Genomic DNA, 16,117 nt, shown 5'->3' with positions numbered 1-16,117 from the left:
TTTTAATATATTAATAAGTTACCATGTGATGTTCTGATATGAACATGCGTATCTGTAGTGTTTAAATCAGGTTAAGCAAATATATTGCCTTAAACGTTTATTATATCTTTATGGAGAAAAACATTCAAAATCCTTTCTTCTAGCTTTTGAAAATGTTCAGTACATTACAGTTGTCTGTAGTCTACCTACAGTTCAATAGCGCAGCAGACCTTATTTCTCCTACCTCTTACTTAGACCCACAGATCAACTCATCCCATTCCTCCTCCTGACTCTTCCCCCAGCTGCTGATAACCAGCATTGCACTCTTAACTTCTATGAGCACAACATTTCTATATTTCACACAAGTTAGATTATGTTGGCACCTGTCTTTCTCTGCCTGGCTGGCTTACTTAATATAAGGATCTTCATTCTAGCTATGTTGTTGTGAATGATGGAATTTCAATCTTTCTATAGGCTAAACAGTATTCTATTGTGTGTATACCACATTTGCATTATTTATTGGTCAATGGACATTTACATTATTTCTATTTCTTAGCTATTGTGAATATGCTGCAATACACATGAATATGCAGATGTCTCTTTAACATACTGATTTCATTCTCTTTGAGCATATACCCAGGAATTCTATTTTTAAAGGAATCTCCATACTTTTTTCTCAAGTAGTTATGCTAATGTATAATGAACAGTGTACAAGGATTCCTTTTTCTCTACATCCTTCTTAGCACTTCTTACCTTTGGACTTTTTGATGTAATGTAGCCCATTCTTACTGAGATGAGATGATATCTACTTCTGGTTTTCATTTGCTTTTTCCTGATAATCAGTGATGACTACCATTTTTTAATATACCCATTGACCATTTGTATGTGTTCTTTTGAGAAATGTCTATTTAGAGCTAATGTGGTATTGTAGATGACAATTTACTGGTGCCTATTGTATGTTTTCAGAATAAACATCTATTATTTTTTAAATAGACTAAAATTTCAATCTTAAATAGTGTCTTGTTTAAATTCAGTTATAAACATAAAAAAGGTAGTGAGTGATAGACAAATAGTGTTTCCTGTTATGTGTTTTATTGATTTTTGTTTCATTTGTTTCCAGAGGAAAACAATATATTTAAAAGAAATCCTTAGTTTTGCATTAATGTATCCTTCTATTTAGTGTAAAACATTGAATTACCTATTTAAATGAAAATAGTTTATGTAATCTGAGTAATATTCTATAGTGCACATGTTTCTTTTTTAAAAATTTCAAAACCTTTTATCAGTTACACAGAAATTGTCCATATGCTACATTAAACATCAATTCATATAACACTGAAAATCCTTAATTGGTTTCTCAGTCAAAGTAATCACACAATGGAATCCAGGTCCTTCTTATAATCAAATAATGTATTTCCATTAAAATAATGATTTTTAGGTGTGATGTACCTATAGCAATAATTAATGTTGATAACATAGTAAAACCTTTTAAAAGAATCTGTGCTCCAAATCTGTCTTGTCGCGTATTTACCTTGCTTTATTTATTCTGTACTTCAGAGTCTTTCTGCTGACCTCTTGATACTAGGCCTTTGAATTACGATGACTAATTGTAAGGGATATGCTCAAGTACTGAGGGGGATTGTGGAAAATTCTCCTGACCAGATGCTTCATACACATAATTAATCAAGCGGCAGCTGACATTGATCCAAAAGCATACGCCAGCAGAGATGAAGTCATTAACAGATCAAGTGTCATCTTAGATGTTAGAGAGAATTTTTACCTTCATAGGAGACTCCAAAGTACTCTCCATGTGCAGAAACTCTGAACAAAATGCCTTATGCATGACAATGGGCTTGTTATTTGCATAGGCCTTGATGAAATCTATACTGACAGACTTGACAGATATTAGGGATCAAGTGCACCTGTGAAAGGTACAAGGTTAACATGACAGCTGAGTTGAGAAAACACATCTGACAAATGGGAGAGCAGAGTTCAGAACCAATCATTATCTTGCAGAAGACCACAGTTGCTATGATATCCTAGAGAAATAGCTTAATTTTTCCAGAAATAGATTTTTAAGCATCTTAAGTCAAACATTCTTTACACTATGTGCCAACTTAAAAGTCAATATTATCTTTTTTTGTTTTTGTTTGTTTGTTTTTGTTTTAGTTTGGGTTTGTTTTAAAAAAAAAATCAAAATGATTGAGGTTTTAGTAAAATAAAGCACAGACAGCAAGGGTTTAAAAACTAAAACATTCTTTTCAAATCTATGCCATAATATATGATTGTGCTTACTTCAGAAAAAGTTAAATGGCATGGCCTAGTGGAACAAAGTGGCAATATATTGTGAAGTGTCCTTGGATCTGTGTGGGTAAAGTTAATAGCCACCCCTCCTCAATTTTATATAATGTAGGATGATAATTTCGTTTTGGAAAATAATAGGCAGTGGACAAATACATAGAGAAATAATTTCCACTTCAGCAACCTGCAGAGGAACCATGCAGCTAAACTTCACAGCACAAAACTCAGGCTTGAAGAACTGATATTCAAAAGTGCAGTAATTCGATGTTTAAATATGTTAGCCCTACACTGTCCCTTCATATTCTTTGTAAGCATTGCATAATGTTTGGTCTCCTGTGGGTCGGCCCAAGACAGTGGCTTTCATTGGGACAGGTCATAAATACTGTCCTGCTGCTCTATGCTTTACTGGGGTTGAGGGTAATTGTGTGAAGCTTAAAAATATATTGGTAGCATGACCCCAAACCCCTATGAGCACAACATGAAAAAAAGTCATGAACATAGAAAGTTTTCATTTTATTTGAGGGTCACAAAGGACATAAAAGAACAACACAAAACCTCCTGGCATCGAACATGATCTAAAAACGATTTTACAGAACTGTATGTGACTGCGAGGAAGGAAGAAAATTATCTTTCTGCCTCTTCTGGGCAGATGATTAGCAGATATGAAAAAAAAATTCCTTGTTTTCATTTACTCTAAAATATCTTGGAACTAAAAGGTGGGAAGACATTAATCAAGTGGGTTGAGATGCTCTCCTTTCTCCAAGTGACTCAATCATATATTAAACTTTCAAATGGAAGTTAAGTAGTACTAGCATCTTGAGAAAAATTGTTTTCATGGAGAAAAAATAAACAGGAACAGTTAAAACGTACTTTGACTTCATCCTGAAGAGAGCGTGTCAACTGTAGGACTAGAATGAAGTATCGGCCTTCTCCCAACCCATAGTCCATGAGCACAAGGCTTCGAGTCTCACTTTTAAATCTTCAAGTACAACCTCACCATTACCAACATTGAATCACAGAAGTGGTTACATTTTGAACTTTGCCTAATAGCGAGGCTTAAACTTCCTAAAAGCATTGTGTGCTGTGTTTAGAGGGGGGAAAAAAAAGATCACATATCAAAGCAAAGTTTAATTCTAAAACGGTATTTACTGATACCTTTCATTTCCTAGCAATGGTCTATCCTTATGAAATACATTATGTGTTTTAAGACATCTTTGATTAACCCTCCAGGGAATCTATAAATGCTCAAAAAGGCAACAAAAGCTGGGAGAAGAACAAATCAACACTTATAATTTTGAGCCATTTAACAAAATGGAGAGAAAAGTGACTTAAAATTTAAAAATTATTGAATTGTGATAGACTTCATTTCATTTGTGTGTGTGTGTGTGTGTATATATATATAACTTTCTATATATTACATATATGTAATTTTTGCTGATAATTAATGTGATAAATGTTCTCTTGTGCTAAAACCCAAGAAAGCTGATTTTATAATAAATAATTTTATTATAGCACTTTGTTTGAGGATATACTCTCAATAGGAAAACTTATTAGTAATTCTTGAGAGAACCTACTGATGGTTAAAAAATGCAGGGGGGGGGCAAGAAATTGGTTCCCAGTCTATTATAGAAAAGAGAATAGAAACCAGAAAACAACTACTAAAACTATGAATAAGATGGTCTGACTTGCAAACAGCCATGAACCAGGGCAAAGAGACTGATCTGCAGAGAATCATGATGGTGTGATATTCTAAAGCTCATGTCTAAGATTATTTTACAGATCGGTACTCTCTAACTTAGGCTTAGTAAACACTGTTTTAAGTAGAAGAATATTAAATACAAATGATTAAAATTTTCTAAATCGAAACCTAAAACATTATGTGATCTAAATCTCAAAAATGTACATCACTAATCTCAAAATCCTGAATGAATACGAAGATGAACTCTGTTAGCAATTGGGTTTAAGTTCTCCTCAGCACTATTACTTCTTCAGTGATACGTATTGCTGTTTATTCATGTGCTTGGCATATTAAGTTAATGAGATAGTGATCTAGATGAAGAAATATGAAAATCTGAGAGGGTACTATTACACTGATTTTTGGAATATTTATGCTTGTTTGTTTTTTGTTTTTTGAACCCAGGGGTGCTTAACCACTGAGCTCCACTCAACCCTTTTTATTTTATTTTTTTTTTTATTTTGAGGCAGAGACTTTCTAAGTTGCTTAGGCCCATACTTAGTTTGAAATACCAAATGTATTATCTTGCTTTACTAGTACATATTCTAGTAATGATTTATTTAAATAATTAGCACTTAGTACAACCATCAATGTGAGTAAGGTCATGGCATATTATTGAATCATGATTTAAAGTGGACTTTTAATTTCTTATACTATATAATGATCATGCTGAAGAAGAAACAAGACGTGGACAGACTTTCAGGATCATATCTTGGCTCCATCACATATTAGCAAGTTTCTAACTGTTTGTAATAATCTCTTCATCTGTTAGTAGGAACAATAATAAGAAGAACATCATGGTGTAGATGTGGAAATCAAATGAGTCACATAGGTTCAGAATCTGTCTGGCATTCAATTAGTGCTCAATACTAATGATTATTAACTTTTAATTAATGTTGCAATAATGCCAGCTTTACAAGTAATTTTTTTGGTTGTTTAAGACATTACAAAGCTCTTGACATATCATATTTCATACTTTAGATTCATGTGGGTTATGGACTCCCATTTTTACCTCAAATACAGATTGCAGAATCACATCGGTTACACATCCACATTTTTACATAATGCCATATTAGTAACTGTTGTATTCTGCTACCTTTCCTATCCTCTACTATCCCCCCTCCCCTCCCCTCCCATCTTCTCTCTCTACCCCATCTGCTGTAATTTAATTCTCTCCCTTGTTTTTTTTCCCTTTCCCCTCACAACCTCTTATATGTAATTTTGTATAACAATTAGGGTCTCCTTCCATTTCCATGCAATTTCCCTTTTCTCTCCCTTTCCCTCCCACCTCATGTCTCTGTTTAATGTTAATCTTTTCCTCTTGCTCTTCCTCCCTGCTCTGTTCTTAGTTGCTCTCATTATATCAAAGAAGACATTTGGCATCTGTTTTTTTAGGGATTGGCTAGCTTCACTTAGCATAATCTGCTCTAATGCCATCCATTTCCCTGCAAATTCCATGATTTTGTCATTTTTTAGTGCTGTGTAATACTCCATGGTGTATAAATGCCACATTTTTTTATCCATTCATCTATTGAAGGGCATTTGGGTTGGTTCCACAGTCTAGCTATTGTGAATTGTGCTGCTATGAACATCGATGTGGCAGTATGTATGTAGTATGCTCTTTTAAGGTCTTCAGGGAATAGTCTGAGAAAGGCAATAGCTGGGTCAAATGGTGGTTCCATTCCTAGCTTTCCAAGGAATCTCCATACTGCTTTCCAAATTGGCTGCATCAATTTGCAGTCCCACCAGCAATGTACAAGAGTACCCTTTTCCCCACATCCTCACCAGCACTTGTTGTTGTTTGACTTCATAATGGCTGCCAATCTTACTGGAGTGAGATGGTATCTTAGGGTGGTTTTGATTTGCATTTCTCTGACTGCTAGAGATGGTGAGCATTTTTTCATGTACTTGTTGATTGATTGTATGTACTCCTCTGAGAAGTGTCTGTTCAAGTCTTTGGCCCATTTTTTGATTGGGTTATTTGTTATATTATTGTTTAATTTTTTGAGTTCTTTGTATACTCTGGATATTAGGGCTCTATCTGAAGTGTGAGGAGTAAAAATTTGTTTCCAGGATGTAGGCTCCCTATTTACCTCTCTTATTATTTCTCTTGCTGAGAAAAAACTTTTTAGTTTGATTAAGTCCCATTTGTTGATTCTAGTTATTAACTCTTGTGCTATGGGTGTCCTATTAAGGAATTTGGAGCCCGGCCCCACAATAAGTAGATGGGAGCCAACTTTTTCTTCTATCCGGCACAGAGTCTCTGATTTGATATCAAGCTCTTTGATCCATTTTGAGTTAACTTTTGTGCATGGCGAGAGAAAGGGATTCAGTTTCATTTTGTTGCATATGGATTTCCAGTTTTCCCAGCACCATTTGTTGAAGATGCTATCCTTCCTCCATTGCATGCTTTTAGCCCCTTTATCAAATATAAGAAAGTTGTAGTACAAACAAGTAATTTTTGAACTATTAATTTATTTTTTTATAACTTTCACCAACTTAAGAATACATATTTATTTACTACTAAAAAGTAAAATACATATGAATTTTACTACTACATACATTTAAAACTCTGTGATAGGTAACCTGAACTCACACTTCCTAACAAAAAATTGCCCATTTTTTTCCTCTAACAAAATTCCATCTAACATGCACACTAAGATGTTCTCTGTTGACGTCATGTGCTTTTTTGTAAATATTCAAAAGGAAAGAAAACCAGGTCCAGTGTTCTGCTTTTTTTTTTTTTAAAAAATATTTAGGAAAGTACTACTTTATAGTAGTAAATGTGTTCATTACACTTTAAAAATTTTTTTTCTTCGAGTTTGATTTCCCTAAATAAATAATTGTTTGGTTGACTTAGCCACATATCAATGAGATTTGAGTAAGAAGAACAAACCAGGAAGAAAAAGAAACTTTCCTCAAACGTACTTCTTTAAAAGCAATAAAATCCTGATTTCATAGTTAAATATTTTTAATATTTTAATATTTTCCCAAAATAGGGTATTAGATGTTTCCCTCATAACAGCAATGATGATAGAGGCAAAAATGAAGAAAATAAATAAATTCACCAAATATTGTTATGAAATATTTATACAGTGATGGGTAAATTATGCAAATAACCTCTATTCTTTTAAATATTCTGTGTCTTATAAATGTCTGTTATCCCAACATCTTGAGAGACTGAGGCAGGAGGATCCCAAGTTCAAAGCCAGCCTCAGCAACAGTGAGGCACTAAGCAACTCAGTGAGACCCTGTCTCTAAACAAAATACAAAAAAGGACTGAGGATATGGATCACTAATTGAGTGCCCCTGAGTTCAATCCCCATGACTCCCTCCAACTCCTGCTCCCCCGAAAAAAAGATATGAAGATGAAACTGTGTTCTAAATATTTAATTTTAAACTGAAGTAAAGTAGTTACCAATATACTTCAGGACAGTGTCAAGTTTCAAACCCAAATCTAACTTCAGTGAAATGCAAGAAAAAACATAACATAAAAATAAGTGACTGTTTAGCAACATGTTTTTTGAAAGTCTTTCTAATTTATCTTACTGGGGTTTTAATTTAAGTACTTTACTTCTTATTACTAAAATATAAATGACAATATAATGGAAGAATATACCAATCTTTAGATTTTTTTGTTTTGTTTTGTTTGGTGGCAAAGATAGTAACTATCTGGAACTAGCTTAGGCCAAGAGAGAAATTAATTGGAAGTCTTATTGGAAGGAACTTAAGGACAGAAGGATTGTACCTCCCATCTTGCTCTATTTTATGTGTCTCTGATCCTCTGCTACTCCACATTTGTCTTTTCTCTAAAAGTAGCACCCTTGATTACATTCCACAGAGTCAGTCACCAGAGGAAAACTGAGAACCTCCTTTTGAGATTCAAAATTCAATCACCTCTGCAAAATTCTCCAATTGGCTTCCAACCAGTGTCACTGCTGTTTACCCGTGAGGAGTCCTTGCTTCCCTGAATGCTGAAGTGTAACAGCAGAGAAGCACGCCAAGGCAAGGGTAGAGTGGAAAGTGGAAGGCTTTATGAAAGGACAGCAGAAAAGACTTCTCTCCAGGGGAAGAAGGGGACCCAAAGGTAGAACCCATGGAAGGGGGAGGTCTTCTTTTAATCTTCCCACATTCTTGTCCTTTATTTCCCTTTATCCTGCAGTGATAGGAAATGCAGGTGGGAAGGCCGAAAGGTGGGAGAGAGGTGGACTGAAGGAGTAATCTTGGCAGGAAGGGCCTGGGGTGGTTTGATTAGCACCTCCTGGGAGGTACTTCATTAACTGTTCCTTAGGATGGGTTCTGGGCCTTGGGGACATTAACATTTCAATTCCCGCAGGTGTTGTTCTGGTTTCCTGGACGCCTTTCTCCATAATGGTCTCCATTTCCTTTATCATACTCCACATTAGAGTTCCCAACTACACTAACTACCTATCTTTAAATGTGGCTTCACCAGTTTGGGTCACATTCCCTGTATTCTACCCAATTCCAGTAGCTAGAAGTAGGGTTTTGTAACGATGACATTTTCCAGTTGACAAGGTATGGATGATCATCTCTCAGAAGAAACTGTGTACTACTGACTCAAGCAACTCAATTTTACAGGTCCAAAATATTATTTCTGAATATGAAGTTAAATAATATATATATAAACCTCTTAGCATGCCTGAGATGGGGAGGAAATTTTAAGTTAATTCCTCCTGTACAGGTTCTATAACTTGAAAGTTATACAGAAGTCAGCCAGAGCATCCATATCTTTCAAAGAACACTATGGCTGTAGCAGTAGGTGTATGTAGGTTAGAAAAGATAGAATGATGATATGAGAGTTCACATGCTTAGAAACAGTTTGAATTCATGGCTAGTTTTATATGGCTGTGAGATTTGAATAGCACATTCTCTCCATGCTATTATCTGAGCTTATTTCACATTTTTTGTTTGTTTGTTTTGTACAAGTTCCCCAATGCATATGTCAATAAAATTTTGTTAGAAAGGATATGCGGGGCAAAAAGGAAGTCTTTCCAAAATATGTTTTCTTAAAAGCAATGGAACCAGACTACAGACTAAATAGTTTATTTTTTAAACATATATGTTCATATAAATATTATTATGTTCTGATCAAAATGACTGTGAGTTGCATTTATCTTGGTGGCAATTAAAGAGAAGAAAATTGTTTTTAAGGGGATTATTGACCCACGCTATTCAGAACAGGGGTATGGTACCTTTAAGTGACACTGCCACAATAATCTTAGGGATCCAGTTTTTGCAGTGTCTATATTCTTCATGTTTCTGCAGTGTCAGCTTTATCCTCAGGCTCCATATAATGATGGGCTTGTCTACTATAACTAAGTCCTTTGTTCCCAAACTTTCTCCTTACATATCAAAATGGGCACAGCAATTCTAAATTTATGGATTGATGTAAATTTATGCAGTGGAAGATTTTCTTCCTATGGTTTCAATGGAAGAAGAAACAGCATTTCCTAAAACTTCTAGTATTCTTTCATTGCACTGATTTATTTTGATATTTTATAATAGTACTTAATATGAATAAGACACAATTATTGAACACTATTATGAGTTTGTTAGAGAGAATTACAGTTGATCAAATCTGTACCTTAAAGCAGCTTAACAATTTTCCCCAAAATGTTTTGAACTAATTTATTCAATTGAGGGATCAAACCCAGCATGTACAGGCACTTACATTCAGAGTTTCTTACATTCATATACAGATTTGCAAATTCAACTGTGATTTCTTTTCTTTTTCTTTCTTACCCTTAGGGATCAAATTTTGTCTTCTTCCTTCCAACAGGGATACTTTCGTTTATATCACAATGCCCCTGAGGTTTCTTAAAATTGTATACATGGAAAAAGACTTAAGTGAAAAGCAATGTCATAGAAATATTGTGGACTTTAAAACCAGTTTGCACAAGAAAACATGATGTTTTCAGAGGAAAAAAAAGACATTTTTGTTTTTTTTTTTTAGCAAAAAATAAACTGAAATAAAATCAAGGAATAAAGACAATGATTTTAGTATGTAGGTCCTTTAGCCTTTGTTAGCCCATGTTGCCCTCTATCAAATGTGTATTTTTGACTCATGTTATAGCAGAGTAACAATTGCTCATCAATTGTCCATATTTTCTGTATATTTTCAGCCTCCCTTGAAGTTGGGTAGGAATCATGAGATTACTTCTGCCTAATAGACTATAAACAGAAATGGTTTGTCACTTCTACGCTGAAGCTATTAGAGCAAAGTGTTTCCAGCAAGACTCTAGTTCTCATCACTATGACCTTGAACTATTCCTGAGGTGGCAGTTCCTCCAGAGGTTGCTCTATTGGACCTTAGAGTCATAGAATGAAGCAGGGAGGCATGTATTTCCTTGTAATGTACTTGTCATGAGGGAGAAATAAAATTGGATTTTGTTCAACCACTATTATTTGGTAGTCCAATTGTACTTCTGCACACTGCAGCCCATCTTTACTGATGTACCCACCAAAGCACTTGCTTGCAAAAAAGAGTGATGATAAAAAATTAACAAAAACCTTTCTCTTTGCCACTCAGAAATTATATTTTATAAGTTATTTCCCTGGATGCTCATATATTTGCACTTTATTTCAATGCATAGAGGATGGTGACAAAATAAAAAGTCTTAGATAATCGATTATTTAATTATTTGTATGCTCCACAAATATTTCAGGACATGTAATGGATCAAATTATCAAATTATTTAACAGTATTCAAGATCCATGACCATGCTCAGAGGTCAGGTGCTGCTACATTTAATGTGTATTTAATAACTTCTGGTTAACAATATATTCTCATTAAGAAAATATGATTTTAATATGATTTTAATGGAAAATTTTGTTGTACATGATGACAGTATCAAATGAAATCTCTTATATCAAGGGACCTGTTACCCATAGAGAAATAACATAAAACATTCAGTGCACATTTATTTTTAATAGCTTAGGTAATTGATTCAACTCATAAAAATATATTTGGTATGCTATCAAACTATAAAATGTGTTTTTTTTATTACATAGACCCAGGAAAAATGTGTTTTTGTAATGGATCAAATTATAAAATGGCAAGGCAAATGTTCTTTGTTCACAGGTGAAATGTCTGGATAATTCCAAGTCAGATTGTACCTGAGAGAAACAGCATACAGAATAAAGCAAATGGGATATCTAGGTTCAATTTACAACCACACACTTACATAGCTGAGGTGATTGAATGAATCAATTCCTGTGAGCTTTGGCTTAGTCACCTGTAGAGTCAGCACACAATTTATTTTGACAAGTAACAAATTTCTGAGAATGAACTGTGCTTAATAATAATCATTCCAAGAAAAAAGCAAATTATCCCAAATAGAGATATGTGGTTCTCCTTATTCATGTATAAAATTAAAATTTCTTTTTTTTTAAGTGAATGCCATAAAGAAGTACTGCACAGAAAATAAATGGGATGATGCATTTAAAAGAAGTAATCTGGTGAAACATGGGTCTTCAACTTTAGAGAGCCTTTTATCAGAAACACCCAGAGTGTAAAATGTTGATGACTTTATCTCTTGGACCCTGACATCATTCCTGGCACAGAGTAATCTAGAATGTAAAATAGCCACTTTTCTGACAAATAATATTTAGGTCTCAGGGACTCATTTCTTCATGTCTTACTCTGTAGAACCAGAGGGCAACTGCTTCTCTGGATTGTGAAGATTTGTAGGCTGCACCATTCCCAGGGTAGGGTACAGAACTTTAGAGTAAGAGTTCAGGGAGAATTAAGCTGTAAAAGTGCTTACAGAAAGATAAAGATGCATAATTGCCTTTATGATTGCTTGAATGTAATAGATAACTTTTATTAAATCTGAATATCTCCTAGTAGAGTTACATGACCATTTTTTCACTTCTTTTCATGTTGTTTTTCCTGGATGCAGAGGTATTTATAAGAAAATATATTATTTGAGAAAGTTGAATGGAGCATCTGAGGATATTTTACATTATTTTATGATTTTTATGAACAGTAATCAATTCTTAAATATTTTAAATATCGTATTTTATTTTTAGTCTTAATTATTATCAAGTTAACAGGGATCATGTGCATATCTTGATTATAACAACAAAGTGAATTTATAAATAACTATAAAAATATATGCAATTAATCCATAAAAATTTGTGAATTGCGATATTATTAATATATAACATCTACACTGTGAAATTGGCCTATTTTTAGCAAAACAAAAACTGTATAGGCTGGGGTTGTAGCACAGTGGTAGAGTACTTGCTTAGCATGTGTGAGGCATTGGGTTTTATCCGTAGAACCTCATAAGAATAAATAAATAAATAAATAAATAAATAAATAAATAAATAAATAAATGTAAATTAGGTAAAGTCAGAAGAAAGCAACATCTTTGGTAGAGTAAAAAGCACTAGGAATTTGTTCCTAAACTAGAGAATTATCCTGCTATAATATGTCTGATGTAACTATTTTGGAATTCTGGAATCTATTGAAGACTTGCAACTTCCAGGAAAAGTTGTAGTTAACTTAAGTCCATTTTAGTTCTTATCATGATAACAACTAGCCTACAAGCATTCCTGGGACAGCTTGCAGCACCCACATGGGCAATCTGTGGAAGCCCATATGTGCAATGAGAATTCTGATTTCTAAATATTGGGGATGAATGATCATTGCTTCTTCTGATTGCATAGGTGCAGACACAGAGGTGGACAGCCATTGTTGCAAGAGTATTCCCCTATGGATGAAGTGTTTTGGGGAGGATTTAAAGTGTCAGCAATACTCTCTTTCACTTTTCTCTTCTTTCCCTTTTGGGATAGAGATATTTAGGGATGAATATTTTCAAAAGCAACTACATACAGCAGAGAATTTAGAAAGTCACCACCTATGCTCAGGGAAAGGCATAGACTCAGAAAGGCCTGAGAAAACCCTAAGTTTGACGTTCAGACTGACCTATGGAATACAACATTGTATAACTTTTTTTGTTGTTACTGTTTTTTAAATAAAAACAGTACAAAATAAACAAAAAACCCCACAAATTCTGAGAAGGAATAAAAGATCTCAGGTTGTAATTAAATCCTATAAGATTAAAATGTCTAGCTTTAAAGGAAAAAAAATCACAAAAAATACAAATAATAATAATAAAATAGGAAAATATGGTTCATCCAAAGGAAACAAAAAAAATGAGTCAGCAGAAATTGTCCCCTAGAAAAAACAAATGGTAAAGTTTATAGACAATGGCTTAAAACAACTTTCCTAAAGATCTTCAGAGCTAAAATAAGTCACAAATATGAATAAAATGGAAATATCATTAAAAAGAACCAAATAAATTTTGGAGCTGAAAAATATACTAACTGAAATGAAAAATAAACTGGAAGACTCAAAATCAGATTTGATGAGGTAGATGAAAGAAGAAAGAACCAGTGAACTTGAAGATGAAAAAATCAAAATTATTGAGTCAAAGGAATAAAAAGCAAAAAGATAGAAGAAAAGTAAAAAGACCTTTAAGAGCTTATGAAAAACTATCAAGAAATGCAATATATGTATGTAGAATACCCAGAAAGAAAAAAAAAAGAGAAGAGTGATTCTTTAAAGAAATAATTACCCCAAACTTCCCAAACTTGATGAAAGGCATACATATAAATCATTAAGAAGCTCAAGGAACTCCATTCAAGAAGACACAGAGTCTCAATCCAGGGTACATTATAACGAGACTATAGCAAATCAAAGAAACCAAGAAATTTTTAAAAATATAGATTTGTCATATACAAGAAATCCCCAATAAGATTATGAGTTGACTTTTCATCAGAAAGATTAGAATCCAGAAGACAGTGGGTTGTTATATTCCAAGTACTGAAGCAGAGACTGAGGGACAGATATCAACCAAAAATTCTTTATGCAATAAAATTTTCATCTAAAAATGAGGAAGAAATTAAGGAATTCCAAGATAATAAAATATGAAGGAAATTATTAGCACTAGACTATCCTGCAAGCAAAGAAAAAAAAAATGCTGAAGAGAGTCCTTAAAGTCAAAAAGAAATTACACCAGAAAGCAAATTCTGTATGAAGTAGCTAAGGTCTCTTTATAAGAGATCTCATCCATGTCTTTGAACACCACATGTACCAATATATATTCATAACTAAAAGATGATGGAAAAGGAACATATAGGAATAGAGATCTTTTCACGTTATTGATGTTAAAATAATATTAATTTTATTAATTCAAGTTAATTTGTTGTACCTTTTATATTTTCTTTCTCTTTTTCTTTACTTTTTTTTTTTTTTTTTGATGGTGATAATCGGGATTGAATCCAGGGCACTCTAAAACTGAGGTACATCCCCAGCTCCTGCCTCCATATTTGAGAATTTGAGACCAGGTCTCACTAAGCTACCAAGGCTGGACTCAAACTTGAAATCCTTCCATCTCAGTCTCCCCCATCACTGAAATTACATATGTGCACCACTGTGTCCAGCAACCTTAGGATTTTCAATGCAATCTCAATAGTAACCAAAGAAAGAGTATTATGTAAAATACACAAAAAGAAATTAGAAAAACATTAAAATGTCTCACTACAAAAATCAAATATATCTAATTACAAGTGGTGCATTCCTGTAATCCCAGGAGCTTGGGAGGCACAAGTATTGCAAATTCAAAATCATCCTCAGCAATTTATGAGGCCCTAAGCAATTTAGCAAGACCATTTCTCAAAAAAAAAAAAGAACAAAAACGGGCTAGGGATGTGTCTCAGTGGTTAAGCACTTCTGAGTTCTATCCCTGGTACTAAAATAAAAAAATGAGAGGCAAAATATAAGCTACAAACCATATAGAAAATGCAAAGCAAGGTAACAAAAGTTCCTTATTGTCAGAAATTACTTTAATGAATGAAACTCTTCAATTGAAAGAGATAAATTGTTTTGTAAATCCACTATCCAACCGTATGCTATCTATAAGACTCACAATAGATCTTATGACAATTGAATGGAAAAGAGTGGAAAAGATATTACATGCAAATAGATAACATAAAAGAGCACCTTGGCTATCCCGATATCAGGTAAGATAACCCTTAAACTAAAACAATCACATGTCAAAAGAAAATAATCTTAGAAAATGAGTATAAAGTATTACAGAAGAGGAAACTGAGGTCTATAGATTTAAAGCTGAAAGGCTAAGGAAAATGTTTTGTCCCAGTAAGTAATTTTTCTTTTTTACTCAGCTTACCATGTGCCCAAATCTTCCTCTTACTAGTAGCCATTATGTATGCTATGGTTTGCATATGATCTGTTCCCTCCAAAAATCATGTGGAGTTTTTATCCCCATTGTGAGGTATTAAAAGAGCATAAATTTAATTCCACTATGGTAATTCAAGGGCAATCCTTTGGGAGGTGATTAGGATAAAATCATCAAGTTGGAGCCTCTATGATGAAATACTGTTGGCTTTATGAGAAGAATCTGAGAGACCAGAAGAGGTACTTAAGCATGCTCCCTTTCTCTACTCAAGTGATTCTATGCATCATTGCATCATGCATCATTGCCTGCATCATCTAAGGACCCTGCCAGATGTTGCACTTTGGCCTGAATCAAAACTGTAAAATAGTATGAACTTTCTTTATAACTTACCCAGTCTTTAGTACTGTATTATTAGCAAAATATATTAATACATTAGATGAGAGTGGAGAGTATCTGGAAGCTAATCTTAGCAAGCAAAATCTATTAACAAAGAAAATTTACACAGGAGAAGGGAAAGAATAAATGCCAAAGCTGAACACAAATCTGAGACTGAGCTTATTGGACTGCAACTGTCTTTAGACCAGCCAGGTGTTTTTGGTTATGTGTAGAAAACTCCTCAACTGCAAATAAAAAGAGAACATCATAACTCAAGAACAAAGGAAAGCCAAACAAATGTGCATCATCCAGGATCAAAAGAATGACCTTCTGTGTGGTGAGCCGTTCCTGCGGACTGTGGTCGCCATTACATGATGGCGCTGGCTCCGCTGTGGTCTGTGAAGGACAACTCCATATCAAAGAGAGTTGGCGTGTTGTCAGCTCCTTATCAGAGAAAGTTGGCGTGTCGTTTTCTAGCACCCTGTGAGAAGGGTCCACG

The 16,117-nt window shown here is 34.0% G+C and overlaps 1 pseudogene; it reads right to left on the bottom strand.

Annotated features, from left to right (window-relative positions):
- The window catches only part of LOC101965250 (dolichol-phosphate mannosyltransferase subunit 1-like), an 85,617-nt pseudogene that overhangs the window by 13,017 nt on the left and 56,483 nt on the right, over positions 1-16,117 (bottom strand).

The sequence above is a fragment of the Ictidomys tridecemlineatus genome, chromosome 6 (assembly GCF_052094955.1).
Source record: "Ictidomys tridecemlineatus isolate mIctTri1 chromosome 6, mIctTri1.hap1, whole genome shotgun sequence".
Taxonomy (NCBI): Eukaryota; Metazoa; Chordata; class Mammalia; order Rodentia; family Sciuridae; genus Ictidomys; species Ictidomys tridecemlineatus.
The sequence above is the reverse complement of the archived record's forward strand: the minus strand, read 5'-3'. Positions and strand labels throughout refer to the sequence as shown.